The following is a 23309-nucleotide window of genomic DNA, read 5'->3' as shown; positions in this document are numbered from 1 at the left end:
TGTGGTAGGTCTTGGATCGAATGCAGTAGGTAGTGAATTGCATAAGGTAGATATTTGATCAAATGTGGTAACTACTGAACTGTAATGCAGTAGGCACTGTATTGAATCCAGAAGGTCCTGAATCAAATGCGGCAGGTACTAAATGAAATGCAGTAGGAACTTGATGAAACGTGGTAAGCACTTAATTGAATGCAGTAGGTATTTGTTTCAAATGCAGTGGATACTGAATTAAGTGCAGTAGGTTCTGAGTCAAATGCAGTAGGCACAGAAGCAAATGTAGTAGGTTCTGAATAATGTGCAGAAAGCAATAGGAACTGATTCAAAGATGGTAGGTACTTGATTCAAAAGCAGTAGGTACTGATTCAAATATGGTAGGTATTGGATTGAATGTGGAAGCAGTAGATACTGAAGCAAAAGCAGTCAGTTCTGAATAAAATGCAGTACTAGATCGAATGCTATAGGAACTGATTGAAATGTTATAGGTACTGGTTTAAGGTGGTAGGTACTGAATCAAATGTGGTAGGTACTGGATCAAATGCGGTAGGTACTGGATCGAATGCAGTAATAACTGGATCAAATGTGGTAGGTACTGGATCAACTGTGGTAAGTACTGGATCGAATGCAGTAATAACTGGATCAAATGTGGTAGGTGCTGGATCAAATGTGGTAAGTACTGGATCGAATGCAGTAGTTACTGGATCAAATGTGGTAGATACTGGATCAAATGTGTTAAGTACTGGATCGAATGCAGTAGTTACTGGATCAAATGTGGTAAGTACTGGATCAAATGTGGTAGGTACTGGATCAAATGCAGTAGGTAACAGATCAAATGCGGTATGTACTGAATGAAATATAGTATGTACTGAATGAAATGTAGTATGTACTGAATCAAATGCGGTATGTACTGAATCGAATGCAGTAGGTACTGGATTGAATATGGTAGGTACTGAATCAAATGTGGCAGGTACTGGACCGAATACAGTAGGTACTGGATCAAATGTGGTAGGTACTTGATCAAATGCGGTAGGCATTGAATCAAATGTAGTAGGTACTGGATCAAATGTGGTCGTTACAGGATTGAATGCAGTAGCTACTGAATCAAATGTGGCAGGTACTGGATCAAATGCAGTAGGTACTGGATCAAATGTGGTAGGTACTGGATTGAATGCAGTAGCTTCTAGATCAAATGTGGTAGGTACTGGATCAAATGCGTTAGGTACTGGATCAAATGAAGTAGGTCCTGGATTGAATAAAGTAGATACTCAATTAAATGCATTAGATACTGAATCAAATGTGGTAGGTACTGGACTGAATGCAGTAGGCACTGGATCAAATGCGGTAGGCCCTGAATCAAATGTGGTAGGTACTAGCTCAAATGCAATAGGTACTCAATTGAATGCAGTAGGTACTGGATCAAATGTAGTAGGTACTGAATCAAAATGAGGTAGGTACTGGATCAAATGTAGTAGGTACTAAATCAAATGCGTTGGGTACTGGATTGAATGCAGTAAGTACTCGATTGAATGCAGTAGGTACTGAATTGAATGCAGTAGGTACTGGATCAAATATGGTAGGTACTGGATCAAATGAAGTAGGTCCTGGATTGAATGAAGCAGGTACTCAATTGAATGCATAAGATACTGGATGAAATGTGGTAGGTACTGAAATGAATGCAGTAGGATCTAATTTAAATGTGGTAGGTACTGAATCGAATATGGTAGGTACAGAGGCATATGCAGGAGGTACTGTAACATTTTGCAAGTTTGTATTTGTGCATGCAAGTCTTCCTTATCGCTAAAGCAACAAGTAAAAAAAAATGCAAATTCAGAAAATTGATTTTGGCTAACTGAGACCAAAATATGACAAACAAGAAGAGAAATAATGAACTTTAATAACGCTGCACAGCAACCTGTATTACAAAGACATGCCAAGCTCTTTAGTGCTTCTTAATAAAACAAGTGTCATCTGAGATTCAGCCTTTGGGCTCCAGAAGCAGATGAATGAGATATTTAAGCACTGTTGTTGTAGGCTTGATTGAACTGTCAGGTCAGTAGCGCACGGTAGAGCTTCCCAAATGAATCGGACATGTCCGTCTCCCGCTAAGCCACAATATTATCTGCAGCACAGTGGTAATAATAAAGAGCTCTAAAATAATTTGTACAACAAGATGAAGCACGGTAGCGGGATGCCTGCAGGAATATGCAGCATGTGAATGCTGGATTACAGATCTAATTAGTGTCAACATGCTATTATTGTAAACTGAGAAAAACATGTTACACTCATATCTAAAGCGTTTATACACTGATGGAACCATCTGAAGGGGAAATTTCTTCGCGGAGGTCTGAAACGATTTTCACGGGTCATCTGAAGTTCACGCATACATAAACATGTACCAGACCATGAGCATGTACTGCAGGAAACATCAAATTACTCTGATGGCTTAAGCATCGGTTCCTCTTTCACGAAACACCCGCTGAATCCATGCGCAATTTATCACACTGAACATCACAATTAGCCTGCTGGATTTTTTTCCCCTCTCGCAATGCATTTATAATGTCAGCCATTCAGAGCAAAATCACATAGACCTGCAGTATTTGGGTATAAATATGTGCTGTTCGTACAATTTGATTGGTCGGAAGGGAAGGTCACAGATTTATAAATATTAATATGTTAGCATTTCCATAGTAACAGCTCATTCACAGGGACTAGTACATTAAACTGTGTTCCATATAAACTATAAAAAAAAATCTGTTTTCTGTTTATTCAATATTTAAGGAAGGAGTCTCCAGTGTCAAAGCTTTGTAATCTAAATGTCAGAGGAGTTTATGCTTTAAGAGAAAGCTGTGTCTGATTAATGTCATGAAAAATGTATAGAAAGAAGAGACACCGCTATACATAAGTGTAACTATAATAGGATAAAAAATGCCACTCTTTAATGAATATTAATTGTAAGCGTAGACACATTGCTAACGTTTAAGTGGGGAACAAAAGCACTTCATTACACTGATTATTTTCCTCTAAAAGCATGACATGCACTGTGTGTTTTATTCTGTACATTAGATGGATTTTCTTTTTTCACCGGCATTCGAGTGAAGGGAATTATTTTTCTGGTGTAAAAGAAAAATGTACAGAGGGCATTTAATATGCGCCATTTTATTATTGTAATTACTTCAGATGTCAAACTGAGGCCAAAAGCTATACGCTGTTACTGAATAGTCTGGAATATGGCAGGACTAGACCGTCATATCAACATCTTTTCCTTTCATTTATTTTTTTTTTCACAGAATAAATAAAGAAAAAAAAACCCTTTATTTATGTTTTATATTTTTAATCCAAACTCTCAAAATGCTTTATATAAAATACCAAACATTAGATAAAGCATAAAACAGAAACAATACATATAAGGATGAAAGAACTTCAAGTTAAAAGATTCTATACCTTCTTCACTGGGACTGTGGAACACAGAGGCCATGCCTCCTTCAGGGTGACTCACAGATAGGCCACACCCCCTTTAGTGCAACTCACACAGAGGCCACACCTCCTTCAGTGCGATTCACACAGAGGCCACACCTCTGTCTGATTGGTACTGAATCAAATGCAGTAGGTACTGGTTCAAATGCAGTAGGTATTGAAGCAAATGTGGTATGTACTGAATCAGATGCGGTAGGTACTGAAAAATGACATAAGCACTAAATCAAATGTTGTAGGTAATGAATCAAATGCAGTAGGTAGGGATTGGATTGAATGCAGTAGGTACTGGATCAAGGGTGGTAAGATTAGTTAAAAGATAATAAACCTATTTCACGGGACAGAGAAACACAGAGGCCATACCACCTTCAGTGTGACTCACAACGCGGCCATACCTACTTCACTGGGACTAACATACAAAAAGGCCACGCCTCCTTTACTGGGACTGATATACAAGAGGCCACACCTCCTTTACTGGGACTGATATACAAAGAGGCCACACCTTCTTTACTGGGAATAATATACAAATAATATTCGTTAATAATATAATATTATTTTATATTATATTATTATACTATAATATTATTGTTATTATAATAATATTAACTAATATAATATAATATTCGTGCCGACAGGAATGCAGCTCTGTGTGGTAAGACTCGCGGTGGCGGTGTGTGTGTTTACATCAACACGGAATGGTGTAAAGACTCTGTGCTTGTGTCTAACTACTGCTCATCCATAGTGGAGTTTGTAACTGTTAGATGCAGACCTTTTTATTTACCACGGGAATTCACCACTACTCTCATTATCGGAGTGTACATTCCACCCAGCGCTAATGCTAAGGAGGCTCTGTGTGAGCTGTACGGAGCTATTAGCGAGCTGCAGAATGCTCACCCCGATGGACTGTTTATCATCGCCGGAGATTTCAATCATGCAAATCTCAGAACAGTGCTCCCTAAATTCCATCAGTATGTGGATTTTGCTACGAGAGGGGCGAACACGCTGGATGTTGTTTATTCAAACATTCCCGGCGCGTATCGTGCGGAGCCCCGCCCCCACCTTGGCTACTCAGACCACATCTCTGTTATGTTGATTCCAGCATACAGACCACTCGTCAGACGCTCTAAACCGGTTCTGAAACAGGTTAAAGCCTGGCCAACAGGAGCCATCTCTGCTCTTCAGGACTGTTTTGACTGCACTGACTGGGACATGTCTAGGGAGGCTGCAACCAACGGCGACTCTATTGACTTGGAGGAATACACGGCATCAGTGACCAGCTACATCGGGAAATGCATCGATGACGTGACTGTCTCCAAGACCATCACAACACACTCCAACCAGAAGCCGTGGATGACTGCGAAAGTGCGTGCTCTCCTGTAATCGAGAGACTCTGCCTTCAGATCAGGGGACAGGGCGGCCTTAAAAACAGCAAGGGCCAAACTGTCCCGAGCCATCAGAGAGGTGAAGTGTGCACACGCCCAGAGAATCCACGGCCACTTCCAGAACAGCAGAGACTCCCGGCGCATGTGGCAGGGCATTCAGGCGATCACCAACTACAGGACAACGTCACCTTCCTGTGACAGTGATGCCTCCCTTCCAGATGCGCTGAACAACTTCTACGCTCGGTTTGAGGCACAGAACAACACAACAGCGAGGAAGACCATCCCTCCTCCTAATGACCCAGTGCCCTGTCTCACCACGGCTGACGTGAAGAGAACTCTATGCAGAGTTAACCCACGGAAGTCTGCTGGACCAGACAACATTCCTGGCAGAGTTCTCAGGAAGTGTGCAGAGCAGCTAGCAGATGTCTTCACTGACATCTTCAACATCTCGCTGAGCAGCTCCATCATCCCTACGTGCCTCAAGACAACGACCATCGTCCCTGTGCCAAAGAAGTCCACGGTTTCCTGCCTCAATGACTACCGTCCCGTTGCACTCACACCAAACGTGATGAAATGCTTCGAGAGGCTCGTCATGAGGCACATCAAGTCACAGCTACCACCCTTGCTGGACCCCTTGCAGTTTGTGTATCGTCCTAACCGTTCCACGGAAGACGCCATCACCACAACCCTGCATCTGGCCCTCACACACCTGGACTGCAAAGACTCCTACGTTCGAATGCTGTTCATAGATTTCAGTTCAGCATTCAACAAAATCATCCCTCAGCAGCTGATTAAGAAGCTGAGTCTCCTGGGCCTGAACACCTCTCTCTGCAACTGGATCCTGGATTTCCTGACTGGGAGACCTCAGTCAGTCCGGATCGGGAGCAGTATCTCCAGCACCACCACACTGAGCACTGGAGCTCCTCAGGGCTGTGTGCTCAGTCCATTGCTGTTCACTCTGCTGACTCACGACTGTGCAGCAATGCACAGCTCCAACCACATCATCAAGTTCGCTGATGACACGACCGTGGTGGGTCTCATCAGCAAGAATGATGAGTCAGCATACAGAGAGGAGGTGCAACATCTAACAGCCTGGTGCAGAGCCAACAACCTCTCCCTGAACGTCGACCAAAGAGATGGTTGTTGACTTCAGGAGAGCACAGTGTGACCATTCTCCGCTGTCCATCGATGGCTCCTCTGTGGAGATCGTCAAGAGCATCAAATTCCTTGGTGTCCATCTGGTGGAGAACTTCACCTGGTCACTCAACACCAGCTCCATCGCCAAGAAAGCCCAGCAGCGCTTCTACTTCCTGAGGAGGCTGAGGAAAGCCCATCTCCCTCCCCCCATCCTGACTGTGTTCTACAGAGGGACCATCGAGAGCGTCCTGAGCAGCTGCATCACTGCCTGGTTTGGGAACTGCACCGTCTCAGATTGCAAGACCCTTCAGCGGATAGTGAGGACAGCTGAGAAGATCATCGGAGTCTCTCTCCCCTCTATCACAGACATTTACACCGCACGCTGCATCCGCAAAGCTAACAGCATTGTGGATGACCCCACACACCCCTCACACACACTCTTACACACCCCACACATCCCTCACACACACTCTTCACCCTCCTGCCATCTGGAAAGAGGTACCGGAGCATTCGGGCCCTCACAAACAGACTGTGTAATAGTTTCTTCCCTCAAGCCATCAGGCTCCTCAACACCCGGGACTGAACTGTTCTACACTCTCACACACACTCTCACTCAGGACTGAACTGTTCTACACTCTCTCACACACACACACACTCACTCAGGACTGAACTGTATATTAACTCTCTGTCTCTCTCACACACAGATACACACACTCTCTCTTGACTGTGTGGACGCACACACACACACACACACACACATAATTTATACTGTTCATTACTTACTGCACTACCTCTACCTGTCATCCGCTGCTATAGTTATATTTATGTTTATTTCTATTTGCACTACCTCAACCGCTGCTGTGTATTTTTGCACAATATTTTTGCACAATACTTTTTTTCTACATCATCTCACTTTATCTATTTTATTTCACTTACATTCCAGTACACGTTCTTTTATTTCCTCTCAGCGCTAAGTGTCCTGTGTTCTTTTGTGTTGTCTTTATTGTATTTATTGTCTTTTTTGCACTGTCTTGTCTGTGCTCTGTTTGCACCTAGCTGCACACTGTGCACTTTACGTGGCTAAGACAAACTTCTGTCCTAGCTCTGTGGTGTTGTTTGTTGTTTTGTATTGAACTTGTTGTTGTATGTTTATGTAGCACCAGGTCCTGGAGAAACGTTGCTTCTTGAATCTTGAATCTTGAATCTTGAAGAGGCCACACCTCCTTTACTGGGGCTGACATACAAAGTGGCCACACCTCTTTCACTGGGACTGACATACAAAGAGGCCACACCTCCTTTATTGGGACTGACATACAAAGTGGCCACACCTCTTTCACTGGGACTTACATACAAAAAGGCCACACCCCCTTTAATGGGACTGACATACAAAGAGGCCACACCTCCTTTAATGGGACTGACTTACAAAGAGTCCACACCTCTTTCACTGAAAACAACACAAAGTCCACAGAGGCAGGAGTTAATGGGCAGATGGAAACTCTAATTTAATTAATCTAATTAATTTGTTGTTATAAGTTCAGCTATTTGACAGTAATTCAGATGCTCTAATGAACATCACATTTTTATTCTTTATTATTTTCATATCTCTTTATATTAGATTTCAATAAAATAGAATAACGAAGAACCGTTAAAGGAGCGTATGCTTTGATTTCTTGCTAACATCACAAGATGCTTTTGGCTTATCAACCTCCTGACTTTCATCTTATATGGAAACCACACAATGATCAGAAAAACTCTGCGGTTTTATTATCTACCGCAAATCGTACAGGACGAGCCCCAAAAACTCTGCTGGAAGCTCTGGAGTGTTTTTCCACCATCAGCTCAAGAGGTGCTTCATGAGAACCTGACAAGTACCATTAGATGTACCAGACCACTTAAAACACTAACTGGAGGCTGAGAACCCGGGACTGAGGACCACTAGAACCTCTCTGTTTCTGAGCTAACACTTTCCATTATGCTAACATCAGGCCCTCTGTAGTGCTGTTGCTTTTTCACCTTCACTTTAGATCCTTACACCGCATTTAGTGCTACATCATCATCTCTCACACATCCTCATCCTGTGGGACGTCTCTGACATTTATACCGGTCGCAAAACGACGACGGGTGATTACGAGACGAGAAAAAGGGTTCGATAAAAATGCAGCTAATGATGGCAGATACTCTCCGTTTAATAAGATCTGAGAGGAACGACATGTGCAGGCCATGTCATTTACAATGGCCTAATCATTATTAATATTCTCTCTCTCTCTCTCGCTCTCTCTCTCTCTCTCTCTCACACACACACACACTAATTCCTTTTGTTCTAAGCCTTACAAAGCCCTCTTCCTCTGGGTATTTCCGTGTTTAGGGAATAATTTTATAGAACGCTGTGATGATGTTATTATCAGAACTGACTGTTTTATATCTAACTAAAAAATTGTATTAAATGATGAAACATATTCAATTTCATTGACATCATTTCTTGTTTTTTTAGGTTCATGTTTATGGAAGGAGTCTCCAGTCTTTTCATCATTAAGCTACAAAAATCTGGAAATTTTTAGCTAGTGAGCTTAGAGAATAGCCAAATAATTTTATTTTTAAAAAATATTTTAAATATATATGTTTATATTATTATTATTATTATTATTATTATTATTATTATTATTATTATTATTATTATATCTTACAATTTTATTTATTTATTAACATTTGATGTTTCACATTGTAGTGTAAACCTTCAGTGATCAGGTGAAGCAGCTTTTCATCATCAAGCAACAAAAACTTCTTTCTAGTGAGCTTAGAGAATAGCTAAATAATTTTATTTTTTATTATTATGTTATGTTATGTATTTTTATAAAAATGTTTAAAAATATATGTTTTTATATGATTTTTTGATTATTATTATTATTATTATTATTATTATTATTATTATTATTATTATTATATCTAATAATTTTATTTTTTACTGTCTTTTAGCTTTTCGTAATTAAGCAACAAAAATCTGGAAACTTTTAGCTAGTGAGCTTAGACAATAGACAAATAATATATATTTTTTTATATTTGAAAATATATATATTTTAGGATTTTTTTTTACTAAATTATTATTATTATTATTATTATTATTATTATTATTATTATTATTATTATTATTATTATTATTATTATTATCTCATAATTTCACTTTCCTTCTTGATTTTTATTCTTTTTCATTTGTTCCATTTTGTTTTTCTTGGTCATTTGTCGTTATTTTCCGATCTAAACAGTAAATTAGTGTTGGAAATGGGAAATCAGTTCATTAGAAAGGCATGTGACGGAGCTGCTGCTGAACTCTGACAGAGCTGCTGTGGTGTTCAACTACATCAGCTTTAATTCTGCTGGTGTTCATTGTACCCCGGCGACCCGACTGCTGCGGTTCGGATCCTAAAATAGGCATCTGCCCGCTGGGGAACAGTGAGCGAATATGCAACACGGCACTTCATGTTTCAGCGTGATACTGCGTGTCCTTGATGAGATCTATTGTATTCCTTAATTGCCATTTTAACAAATTAAACTCCAGGGGAAACTCCAGATACAAAAACACGCCCGAAGTGTGGCGAGGGTGCGAACACACAACACGACTTACGCTCAATTATCAAGACGAGCCTGTGGCAGCTTCTCATCTAGTTAACACTGGCTTTTGTTTTAATGGCTGAGGGCAGCAAACAGGAATATTTGTGCTAGGGTATTGTGTGAACAGCGTGTTTTCTAATCTGGAGAGTGAATAATATCTCGGTCATGCGCTAATGAGACTCATCTGAGTGGAGGCTGTAGGGAAGAGATAGAGCGCTCGTCTCCTCCTCCGAGAGCTCCATTAGACTCCGACTATCTCTCAATGAGTGCTACGTTGCAGTTTGTTCACCCTGAGCATGTGTGTGTGTCTATGAGTGTGTGTTGCATCCAACAGACCCGTGGCTGCATCCAGACTTTATTTAGTTTATATATATTTTGTTCTATTTCCTTTCTCAAGGCCTGATTATTAAACATAACTTTTAAAAATATTCTTTATTTTTTTAAACTCAATTAGGTCCATATTAATCTTTCGCACCCGTTTCATATTCTGACATTTTTGGTACGCTTCGGTTTAATTGCCTTTGGAGCGCGCGCTGTAATTTTCTCACCACGAGGTGACCTCAGCTCTGAAAAGGTCTCGCCGGAGCTACGAGTCTTAATTTATCCTCGAATATTAATAGAGTGTTATGTAGGTGAAAAATAAGAAGACATACAAAACACTACAAGAGTACCGAGGAGTGAGGATGTTATCAAGAATGGTTTTTTTTTTCTTTTGCTGCGTTCTGATTGGTCAGAAGAAGTAGATTTAATTTTTCTTTATAAAACATCTCCTTATGGTTTCTATGGTTACAGTGACGTTCACAGAGACTTGTGTTTAGATAGAGGTTGTAATTTCTGATAAGTTGCTGTGGAGAAAAATCTTCTTCTCTTTATTATTATTATTATTAGTAATAGTAGTAGTATACAATCTTTCATACATAAAAAGCACCTCTGATATAGTTAGATATACAATTTTCTACTGCCTGTATATCCTGAGTGACAGATGTCTCGTCCAATCAGAGATAAGAATTCCATTCGCAAACTATACCTACCTTTTCTGCTTTGTCTGAATTCTCCTTCGGCTTCGGTGTTTTCGGCTTTGTTTTTTTGTTTTGCACTTCTTGGCCACCGTACTTTACAAACAATCAGTGCTGTACCTAAAGTGCAAATAATGCAAATGAGCCACAAACCGGAACACCACGATCGAGTCATGCTGTTACAGGAAAACAATCATCGCTAACTTTGTGAGACATCTCTGATGAGTTTCCTGTTGCAGCGTTCCTCTAACACCACGATCATCTACCGCATTAGCGCATCCTGAAAAGCAGCGCTTCATCCCGAGCCGTAATCTCTTTATGGGTTTGAGCTAGTCAGAATCATAAAGCTTAATTAGCATGGCTGAGTGCTGCGCTGAAAGCTTCGGCTTTTTTTTTTTTTTTTTTTTACATTTTTAAGCATGAAACGCTCACTTTGCTCTGTATTTTTTGTTAATTGACTCCTCTCTGTCATTTATTAAAGCTGTATGTAAATATTAAACGTGAATTCTGCTCCTATCAGGACCCTAAAAGCTGGTTTCTGTGTCACACGTAAGTTTACCTTCAGCAAAGACGAGCCACAAAGTCACTCATGTATCATCCGTACATCAACTAATGACCTGACCTGACGCAGGAGAAGGAAGGCGGCCATTTTGATTTATAAACGTGTCTTCGTGGAACAGCGGGAAGCAGTAAGCAGGCCAGATGCTGGTTAATTAACTGCTGTTTCTTCTGCTTGGCCACTTGATGAAAATCAGAGTTGTTGAATGGATTATAAGTGTAATGACCCGTGGGGTGAGGCCGGACCTCCGACTATCCCGTCAAGGCAGCTACTTTCCAACTGTTTCAGTACTTTCCTCAATTTGTATTAATGAAGTGTTTTTTAATCTGATTGGTCAGTGATACAGCAGCTAGTTCCACATCCCAGCTTTATATTAGTGTGCTGTGGTTTCTATGGCAACAGGTCATTCATAGGGGTTTAGCCACATGAACAGATTACAGGAAACGTTTGCTTTTTTTGACATGGTGAAGTCAACAGAAGTTAAAATGAACACCAGCGGAATTCAAGCTGATGTAGTTGAACTCCACAGCAGCTCTGTCAGAGTTCAGCAGCAGCTCCGTCACATGAACTGATTTCCCATTTCCAACGCTAATTTACTCTTAATAACAAAAAGCTGCTTCACCTGATTATTTTTTTTGTTTTTAGACTACAATATGACATAAAACTCAGTGCAGTGGAAAACCTCAAACTATTAATCTGCATTCCTAAAGATTCTATTGAGGAAGTTGGGGTCAGAGTGCAGGGGCAGCTATGATGCAGTCCCCCTGGAGCAGAGAGGGTTAAGGCCCTTGATCAGTTACCCAACAGTGAAGCTTGTGGTGCTGGAACCCAGATCCTCCGATGAACAACCCAGAGCCTTAACCACTTGAGCCACCACCAATTATTATTAATTATTATTATTAATTATTTATATATGTTTTTATTTTACTTATATTTTGTATTTATTTTTTTTAATCCTCACACAACTTAAACAACAAACATTCCACTTCTATATATCTATTTTCTTAATCTCACTGAAATAGCATCTGCAGTCCAGCCTCTGAATACTGAAGCAGTAACACAGCGTGAAATGACTGAAAACAGGAATTCAAGCTTTCAGTAAAAACACTACTGGTTTTTTTTCATGCCATATTTTTTAAAAAAAAAAATGTTATTTTCCAGCACAATACTGCAGCATTGATTCCTAAAATAATAAGAGCTTGTGTTGTGTTTGTGTGAAGTGCAGTGAAGGAGCGTGGAGTTAATACACTGTGTGGGTTTAGACAGGAAGTGTGAAGAAGATTAAGTAAAGAAGGAAGAAAGTATTAAAAAATAATTAAATAAATAAAGAAAGAAAGAAAGAAAGAAAGAAAGAAAGAAAGAAAGAAAGAAAGAAAGAAAGAAAGAAAGATAAAATGAAGATAGAAAAAAGAAAGAAAGAAAGAAAGAAAGAAAGAAAGAAAGAAAGAAAGATAAAATGAAGAGAGAAAAAAGAAAGAAAGAGAAACAAAGAAAGAAACAAAGAGAGAAAGAAAGAGAAACAAAGAGAGAAAGAAAGAGAAACAAAGAAAGAAAGAAAGAAAGAGAGAGAGAAAGAGAAACAAAGAAAGAAAGAAAGAAAGAGAGAGAGAAAGAAAGAAAGAAAGAAAGAAAGAAAGAAAGAAAGAAAGAGAGAAAGAAAGAAAGAAAGAAAGAAAGAAAGAAAGAAAGAAAGAAAGAAAGAAAGAAAGAAAGAAAGAAAGAAAGAAACAAAGTGTAGATGAACATGCTCTGAGCTGCAGTGTAGATGAACATGCTGTGAGCTGCAGTGTAGATGAACATGCTGTGAGCTGCAGTGTAGATGAACATGCTGTGAGCTGCAGTGTAGATGAACATGCTGTGAGCTGCAGTGTAGATGAACATGCTCTGAGCTGCAGTGTAGATGAACATGCTCTGAGCTGCAGTGTAGATGAACATGCTGTGAGCTGCAGTGTAGATGAACATGCTGTGAGCTGCAGTGTAGATGAACATGCTGTGAGCTGCAGTGTAGATGAACATGCTGTGAGCTGCAGTGTAGATGAACATGCTCTGAGCTGCAGTGTAGATGAACATGCTGTGAGCTGCAGTGTAGATGAACATGCTGTGAGCTGCAGTGTGGATGAACATGCTGTGAGCTGCAGTGTGGATGAACATGCTGTGAGCTGCAGTGTAGATGAACATGCTGTGAGCTGCAGTGTAGATGAACATGCTGTGAGCTGCAGTGTAGATGAACATGCTGTGAGCTGCAGTGTAGATGAACATGCTGTGAGCTGCAGTGTAGATGAACATGCTCTGAGCTGCAGTGTAGATGAACATGCTGTGAGCTGCAGTGTAGATGAACATGCTGTGAGCTGCAGTGTAGATGAACATGCTCTGAGCTGCAGTGTAGATGAACATGCTCTGAGCTGCAGTGTAGATGAACATGCTCTGAGCTGCAGTGTAGATGAACATGCTGTGAGCTGCAGTGTGGATGAACATGCTGTGAGCTGCAGTGTAGATGAACATGCTGTGAGCTGCAGTGTAGATGAACATGCTGTGAGCTGCAGTGTAGATGAACATGCTCTGAGCTGCAGTGTAGATGAACATGCTGTGAGCTGCAGTGTAGATGAACATGCTCTGAGCTGCAGTGTGGATGAACATGCTGTGAGCTGCAGTGTAGATGAACATGCTGTGAGCTGCAGTGTAGATGAACATGTTGTGAGCTGCAGTGTAGATGAACATGCTGTGAGCTGCAGTGTAGATGAACATGCTGTGAGCTGCAGTGTAGATGAACATGCTCTGAGCTGCAGTGTAGATGAACATGCTGTGAGCTGCAGTGTAGATGAACATGCTGTGAGCTGCAGTGTAGATGAACATGCTGTGAGCTGCAGTGTAGATGAACATGCTGTGAGCTGCAGTGTAGATGAACATGCTGTGAGCTGCAGTGTGGATGAACATGCTGTGAGCTGCAGTGTAGATGAACATGCTGTGAGCTGCAGTGTAGATGAACATGCTGTGAGCTGCAGTGTGGATGAACATGCTGTGAGCTGCAGTGTGGATGAACATGCTCTGAGCTGCAGTGTAGATGAACATGCTGTGAGCTGCAGTGTAGATGAACATGCTCTGAGCTGCAGTGTAGATGAACATGCTCTGAGCTGCAGTGTAGATGAACATGCTGTGAGCTGCAGTGTAGATGAACATGCTGTGAGCTGCAGTGTAGATGAACATGCTGTGAGCTGCAGTGTAGATGAACATGCTGTGAGCTGCAGTGTAGATGAACATGCTGTGAGCTGCAGTGTAGATGAACATGCTGTGAGCTGCAGTGTAGATGAACATGCTGTGAGCTGCAGTGTGGATGAACATGCTCTGAGCTGCAGTGTAGATGAACATGCTGTGAGCTGCAGTGTAGATGAACATGCTGTGAGCTGCAGTGTAGATGAACATGCTCTGAGCTGCAGTGTAGATGAACATGCTCTGAGCTGCAGTGTAGATGAACATGCTGTGAGCTGCAGTGTAGATGAACATGCTGTGAGCTGCAGTGTAGATGAACATGCTGTGAGCTGCAGTGTGGATGAACATGCTCTGAGCTGCAGTGTAGATGAACATGCTCTGAGCTGCAGTGTAGATGAACATGCTCTGAGCTGCAGTGTAGATGAACATGCTGTGAGCTGCAGTGTAGATGAACATGCTGTGAGCTGCAGTGTGGATGAACATGCTGTGAGCTGCAGTGTGGATGAACATGCTGTGAGCTGCAGTGTGGATGAACATGCTCTGAGCTGCAGTGTAGATGAACATGCTGTGAGCTGCAGTGTAGATGAACATGCTCTGAGCTGCAGTGTAGATGAACATGCTCTGAGCTGCAGTGTGGATTAATGTAAATAGGAAACCTGAGCTGTGTTTAATAATCACACTGCAGACAATAAATCTGATGTGAAAATCAGGAATGAAAAACAGGTTGTGATGTTTGATGTTCTTCGGGAGATGGAGTGAACTTGATCCAACTCTCGTGTCTGTAAATCGATACATGACTTAAAGCGACTCAAACAACTGAAAAGAAAGAAAGAAAGAAAAAGAAAGAAAGAAAGAAACAAACAAAATGAATAGAGAAGAAAGAAAGAAAGAAAGAAAGAAAGAAAGAAAGAAAGAAAGAAAGAAAGAAAGAAAGAAAGAAAAGAAAAAAAATGAAGAGAGAAGAAAAAAGAAATAGAGAAATCAATAGAGAAAAAAAGAAAGAAAGAAAGAAAGAAAGAAAGAAGGAAGGAAGAAAAAGAAATCAAGAAAAAAGAAAGAAAGAAAGAAAGAAAGAAAGAAAGAAAGAAAGGTAAAATGAAGAGAGAAAAAAGAAAGAAATATATATAATATTTATACAAAACAGTTATTTTTCCACACAGATGTTTGTATCTTCAGAGTAAATGTTGAGATCAAACCCATTTCTGCTCTCTGAGACGCTCCAAGTGTTTGTTGATCTAAAAAGCAGCTCAGATCAGAGAAGAGTCCTGACTCATTTTAGATCAGACTCACAGCCAGTTTGTTTCTACTGAATGAAAAAGTCCCATAAGTCCATTTGCATTCTGCCGGCAGACTGGAAAGCCAGTGTACTGATACAAAGGATTAATTACAGAAAGACTAAAGATCAGAACAAACTCTCTCCAGATGTGGTCACACACACGTGATGATGTCAGAGCTCACAGCTTGCCTCCACATCCACACCGTTCCACTCAATGCTCTTAAGAGACACTTTAAGAGCTGTTTTTCTCACAAACACTTTCCTTACGGACCCATAAAACCTCGCTTATCTCAAATCTCCACTCTTCAGAGCAAACATCACGTCTTCTATTCAGTTTTCAGTTTTCAGAGTAACGACCACTAACACAAGCCGTTCCTGAATATCATAGCGCATTAACGTTTACAGCGTGTGCCTAATGTCGATCTCGAGCCGCTAATGAAAACAACATGCTCGTGCCCCCAGAGCAATCGTACAGTAGGAGCGTTTATTTTTCATCAGGCGACGCTGTGAAGAGCTCAGGAGGTGCAGGAGCTCTGATTAGAGACGACACTTTCGCACTCCAGTGACTCACTGATGGGTCTTAAGTGAAGGGTTTGTGGAGGGCGTAATGAGAATGATCTTGCGAGTCTCTCCTATTTTAATTACAGCCGAAAAGGTCAGGATCGGCTCAGCGTAGGGCGAGCGCACAGGAAACGTAACGCTTCATGCGTTTTTTTGGGGGGAATTTCGTCGAAAGAGACTCCCACGTCTGAGTCTTTAACCTCCTGAGAGAAGCGCAATCGAACATAATTAGATTCTAATAGCGTTTGCTGCTATGCAATTCTCAATAATAAAATATATGACAAAAAAAACGCAAAAACAAAATGATAATTCATGTTAATTTGGAAAATTAAAAACTGATGTATGGTGGAGGATGTTCTATGAGCGCAGCCTCGAAGGGTTAACGTTTATTTTTCGATTTTTTTACAGTCCATGAGGTCAAAAAATGAATAAGAATTTGCCTCAAAGTCAAACAGAGCAACATATTAAGCAATTTCTGTAATTTCTGTGTTTTTTTTGTCATATCTAATGCCAAATTTATGAGTCAAATTGTAATTAAAAAATAAAAATAAATGAGCTGCCTGAAGATTTTCAGGTCTCAAGGATCCAGACACATGGGTTTCTTCTACATAACAGTCATGAGCGGTTAATAAGTGACACTCGTTAGTGTAGCTGTCAACCTTCTTGCCCCTGAGAGAAGCCTCCTGTTACTTTTTACCCGCCAACAGAGTGGCTGTTAATATCTGCTGCAGATCAAGCAGTGAGGTCTGGGAGATCAACAACACCGCAGTGTATCCTACAGACACTCTGTAGCTTTCAGCCGGAGCAAGAAAATCAGATCTCTGTAGGAAGACTCTGAGATTTATTGTAATGTACCTTGTCGTCACCTATTATTGTGAATGGGTCAGTGGACTAAAATGAAAAGACTGTAGATGCTGAGGTGCAGTGAATCTGGTGGCTTCCGGTGGCTCATCACCTTACTAACACACTTAGTCTGTTTTTTTACTTTAAAATTCAAATTTTATTTGTCACAAACATGCACAGTATGACTTGTAGTAAAAGTCTCAGAACACAACCCTGACGGACCCTAGTGCTGAGGGTAACCTCATACATGAGGTCAGGGTTACAGGGTGCTAGTCTTTGAGGCAGGTCACCTCTGTAAAGGTGTGAATACTCAGAGCTCTAAAAACACATAACTGTATGTTTTATATTTGATATCTACATGACATACTGTATAAACCAAAGAAAAATAGCTGTTGCTTGATGTTCCTTTACCAGCTCAGAATCAGGACCTCCAGAATGTAGACTCCAGGGAAATACAATCCATGAATATTTTTCCATGCCTTGATGCTTACACTGAGCTGTATCCAGTCATAGCTTCAGGTCCCAGTCCTGTCAGCATGAGTCCGAACTCTGTGCGACACTGTCTGCTTTCCTGCTGCTCTGGTCCATCGGTTATACGGTGAAATTTTCTTTTAGGAGTCTCCAGTGTCACTGCTTTACTTAAGTACATAACAGGGGTAAATTTTCAGAGAACAGAGCAGTTTATGCCAAGATCAATTTCTCAATTTCAAGAGAAAGAAAAAACCCTGGCTGTTAAGGAAATGACTGTTTATAGCTGCTAACATTAGAGAGAACTTGTGTTGTGGCTGTTCCACAAAGATAAATATAAGTATTTACTGTGTAAATAGATAAAACTATGATCTATACTATGATAGATCAACTTGTTGAATGTCAACTTGCTAAAGGACTAAATCATCAGGACATAAAATAAACAATAAACATCTAGCTGATAGCTAAAACTCCACTATATCATGGCATCCTGTGGAGTTTTAATTCAAATTTGTACTCTGAATAGAATAGAATATAAGTTGGTAAGATTTTATATTCTATTGTTAATCATTATTAGTATCATGCTTGGTCCGAGTTGTACCACTGAGGGGGGCGATTATTTTTTGAAAAATGCGCCTGCTGAAAGGATTTGAGAGCATGGGCTCGGATTTCGGTCCTGATCAAAGCTAATGCTACCTAGCGTACCGTATCTGCTTCGTCTTCTTCTTCTTCTTTGATCTGCCGAGTCCTGTGAGTGGAGATCGGCCAGAGACGAGACCTTTCTCCACAAGGAGCAATCATATAATTTTCCACGCTTGTCTCACTCAAGGTCAGGAGAGTGGATTATTTATTGATCCAGAAAGATGCTGGAGCAAGGTACGCCTGAGGAGCATGCGTTTCAATCACACACACATACACACTACACACATATTACCACCCAGTTAAGACTCTTTATAGGAGCAAAATGCACAGGTACATAACGCACTTCAGTGAGATGCCTGACCTTCACGCCCTGCCTTCAACGCACCAAACGTTCATCTGAGACACTCGAGAAAGAAAATGAGGTAAAACACGATTGTGCCATAAAACGCTTTATTTTTAAACTTATAGATGTTTATTAATTCTTAAAGCACGACAATATGACATTCATCGAGATTTTATATTGAGATTGAGAGAGTCTTTAAAAGTCTAAATGTGTTCTCATTCTGAAACGTCTCATTTGAATTTATACGAGTCTGCAGATTGTGCTGATCCCGGTCATTTTTTTTTCATTTATTACATTTACATTTATTCATTTTCATTTGAATAAAAATATGCTTTTATCCAAAGTCTGATAAAATCCAAGACGGACAGAATCTAATCTCGACTCATTGCGTGTTTTGAATGATTTGAAGCAAGTTTAAGTTGAAGCTTAACCCCAGTCAGTGTTTGGTGTGTTGTGTGTTATTTATTACTTAACAAACACATTAATTAAACACATCAATGCAAATAGTTGCCTCATAATCTAAATATCATATTTATTACACAATACACTACAATACAAAATACACGCATTGTGGCAGCCATGTAATTGCTTGGCCTCGGTCTAAATCAACACCAGCCAAGTAATTTATCCTCATCCTCGGTGTCCCTGTGTTGTCAAGCTCACTTTGAGTCATGATATATCAGAGGCTCTGTCGGCGTTAACGAGCAAACCCCAACATAAATGTTTTCCTCTGAACCTCATTAACCTGCCGAGGGGAAGAGGACACAGAAAGGGTATTCATTCTTGCATCTTGCAAATCCTGGTGTTTTTTGAAATATTTTTTCCCCCAAACTTTCACAGAAATATTGTTGATATAATTAATTACGAATTGTAGAATATGTCAGGATGTTATGGATGTTATCCTTTGCCTGTGGACATCAGTAATAATCACAGATTGTTATACAGAGTTGCATTTTATTATTAAAAAGACCAATATATTAAATATTTTTGTATTACACCTGTATTTTGAGCTTTATTTAATAAGACACATCAGCTAAAGGCTAGATACAGTGTGTTTGCAAAATATTTATTAAAATATATTAAAGAGAACCAGGAGAAACAATGGAGTCAGACTAGAAACTGACTACTGTATCTTCAAAAATGTTTGAAGTGAGTTATTTGCCTTAGGAAACAAGTTTCAGGTGTTAATACTCTAGTGAGCCAGAGCACTGGATCTTGATGTAGGTCCAATCTGAGACACAGACTTCTTTTCTAACTATAAACTGCTTCTGTTCAGGTGTCATGTGTCTGAAAGGTACAGCTCGACCTGCCTAGCTACCGGCTACTAAACCGCATGCTGAGATGGTCAAATCAGTAACGACACTGGAAAATAACTTTTCATCTTTTCCATTCTCTACATCAGACTGTGGTCAATTTTTGTGGTCAGAAAGTCTGAGTAATTATAGCAGAGATCTGAATGGACAATGTAATTCTGTATACCAACCTGGAAGTGATCATCGTTCTGATTCCATCAACCAAAAGCCAGTAGGATATTTCTATTGGTTTTTGGATTATTCTAGGAAATACACTGAAACCAAAAGTTTCATTATTAGATGTTTTGTTCATAAAGATAAGGTTTCTTCAGCAGAAGTAAACAAACACACACAGTCACATGACTTCAGCATCACCAGCAACTCATTACTCTTTATGTAATTATCTTCATGTATTACCTTTTAGTAGATGAAGCTGAATGAATGAACAGTTGAAGTTTGTAAGTGTGTAAGAGTGTGTTATTAGTATAAACACAACCAGGCTGCTGTAGTAGGTGAGTTTTCTGTTCTGCGTGACGATGTCAAGACACGTAAAAGCTTAGAAGATTTTAGTTGTAGAATAAAAGGGGAAATATGGTGGACTTGTGTTAACCACAAACAGAGACCTAAAAACCTGAGTCACAAAATCATTGACTTCAGGATGATGGAACCAGAAGTGCGACTTATTTTGATTTTAGGACTTTAGGACCACTTCTGCAGTACTGTATTAAACGCAGTGTAGCGATCTAGAAATTTACTGCATCCTGTCTAACTGACAGATCATAAATATGGGGTTTGCATACTAATGTTTAGAAAAGCTGTGCCCTCAGTTTAATATAAAAGCTTTCAAATAACTGTATCTGTCTCCACCAATCTGAAGACACAGGACTTTACTGGTATGAAGGTGTTGAATGTGTTTGGATTTTCCATGTACATCAAAGCAGTTACTTGGCTAAACACCTGAATAAAGAAATAGAAAAGGAAAATTCTCTTTTTCTTTGTAATTCTTTCTATTTCAGTACAGCTCTGAAATGCAGAAGCCGGTCATCTGCATACACAACTACGATACTCCTGGTGCCCAGCAAGGCTCCCCTCTCTGTCCACTTCTGTTCATAACTGACATCTTAATAACTCTTTCAATTATTCATGACCTCACTCTTAGTTCTGACCATTATAGTAACGACATCCTGGCACAGAAAAGAAAAAGCTGTCCCCAACATCCTGTATTTACAGAACAGATCTTTTCAGCAGATAAAACGCCCTTCTACTTACACAAAGGAATAAAGCCAGCTCGGACTCGTCTCCGAGCTGTAGCTTTAAACTGACTTTACAGATTAGACGAAGCAGCCCAAGTTATTCATTTAGCCTGTCTTGTGCTAATAGGGAAGGAAAAGGAGATGAAGAAAATTCATTTTCCTTCACCTTCGGCAATCAGTCCATTTTCAATTAAAGTGGAGGGCTATTCATTTCCAGCTATGAAAGAGTCTGACACCTCTACGAGGCCCGCTGATTGTGAGGGCAGCGTCTGAGCCGTTGCGCATCGATATTATGGTGAAGGAAGGAAGCGGCCGAAAAATCTCCAGCACTGACATTTCTGAAATTGAATGAGTTTAAATAGCTATGTGAAGAACACATTTATTTTATTGCCTTTGAGATGCCTGTATTATCACCTTACATTAACATAGATATTACATTTTTAATCAGAACTAGGATAGAAGTTAAGCACTGTGGCTGGATTTAATGTAAGGGTACAGTAGCTGGAACTGGCACACACACACAAAAGGCCATCTATCTGAAGTGCCTTGCTACCTTGTTTCTGCTAAGTTTTCATTCTCATAACTAATGCATCAGTGCCAGACTCCAGGCACGGAACCATCTCAGCTCCTCTTAACATCAATTAAGCCATGCGTGTTTCAACAACGCTTTTCTGCACTTCAGAGGTGCTGCAAGGAAACAAAACGAAAGAACAACTCCGACTTAAAAGACAACCGACTTGGCTAGTTTGCATATGCTATAAACATGAAAGGACCAGTAGAAGTTTTTTTTTTCTCTGAAAGGTTCTCTACTTCCTGACATGTATTGTGTTCTGCATTGAAATGTGAAGTCAGTGAAGTTCTCATATTCCAGTAGCTTGAAGAAAAATATCTGCTCTGAGGGGAAGCTCTGGAGAAATCTTGCCATCTGAATATTGGTCATACTGGTTAAAATGCTTTGGATAAAAGTGTGTGCCAAACAAGCAAACATAGAAGACCTATATCACATCAGAAAGTTTCTCACACTAATTTTCCCGTATTAAATGCTAATTTTCATCCAGTCACCGAAAGTTGAAATACTAGATGATGCATTTTCTCTTTGTGACTGTTATGACTGTCCAAACGTGAGGAAAAAAAATCCTGAGACATTGTTAGAAAGAAACCCTGTGAGAAACCAAACTCAGAAACACACACGAACTCCATCATCTTATGGGTGACACCAGAATAGTGGTGGGATTACAGCATACTGATGAAGAAGAATAAAGATAAACAGTATTGATTAGGTTGAAAGGATTTGGAGCATGTTCAAGGTATCATTGTGGAATCATCCACAGCAGCAGAACGTCTCTACATAGAAAAACATCACATCCAGAGATCTAAGCAGGAACTTAAATTCACCAGTAACATGAACAGGGTTACCAAGTGACCATGCTACACCTAGCACAAACTCTGATTGTTCTAGACAGGCTTTGTGTAATGTGTAATGTATATCAGGTCATCCCAGTGCTCAAGTGACCAGGAATTCTTCCTGACCTCCGAGAGTTCCATGGAATGTTTGTATCAGATGTCATTTACTCTCCTAGACTGCGATTTATGTTCTATTTCAAACGTGATTAGCCACCATTCAGTTAACTGTCAGTGACAGCAAACTTGTGTCTAAATAATTCCAGGCTGGTTTAAATGGTAGAAAGAACACTACATTGTGGACTTCCAGCATGTCACCATGCAGGAACAGGAGATCTTTCTTTTCATCATGTTTTGTAGTAGCATTTAGGTGTATTCGCCCAGGTCGTGAGTGTGAATGAGGTCCGGGGCTTTGGAGGGGATTTGTTTGGATTTGAGTGTCAATCTGTGGCAGAATTACAGTCTTCACATTGATCACCTCTGTTGAAGACTTCCTGTTTCACACTTAAGATGAACTACTACTGGGAAATAGGTTCCCAGAATTTTTTTTAAACAATTCTCATATATGTTTCCAGACCTGGACCAATCCTTTGTTGAAGTACTTCATTCTCTAATTCCTCCAATTTTCACAGATTTCTCCTGTTAATCTTTGTTGCTGTTGTGACTTCAAATTGTACTTTGCAAAGGTTTTAAGGTTTTAACCAGAGTGACTCATGAGTGAGGCAGAATGTAGGCTAATTATAGTCCTGAACAGCTGAAGGTCAAGGACTTTGCTTGGAAGCCCAACAGAGAAATAAGTATATACTCATTTTATTACTGTCAGAGAGAAATTTGTGACTCTAAAAGAAAAATAAG

The 23309-nt window shown here is 40.1% G+C and overlaps 1 pseudogene; it reads right to left on the bottom strand.

Moving 5' to 3' along the window:
• Positions 1-490: 490 nt before the first annotated feature.
• Positions 491-23309, bottom strand: part of LOC131366734 (dynein heavy chain-like) — a 59256-nt pseudogene continuing 36437 nt past the window's right edge.

This window comes from Hemibagrus wyckioides, linkage group LG16 (assembly GCF_019097595.1).
Source record: "Hemibagrus wyckioides isolate EC202008001 linkage group LG16, SWU_Hwy_1.0, whole genome shotgun sequence".
NCBI lineage: Eukaryota > Metazoa > Chordata > Actinopteri > Siluriformes > Bagridae > Hemibagrus > Hemibagrus wyckioides.
Note: the sequence above shows the minus strand (reverse complement) of the source record. Positions and strands in the feature narration are given on the sequence as shown.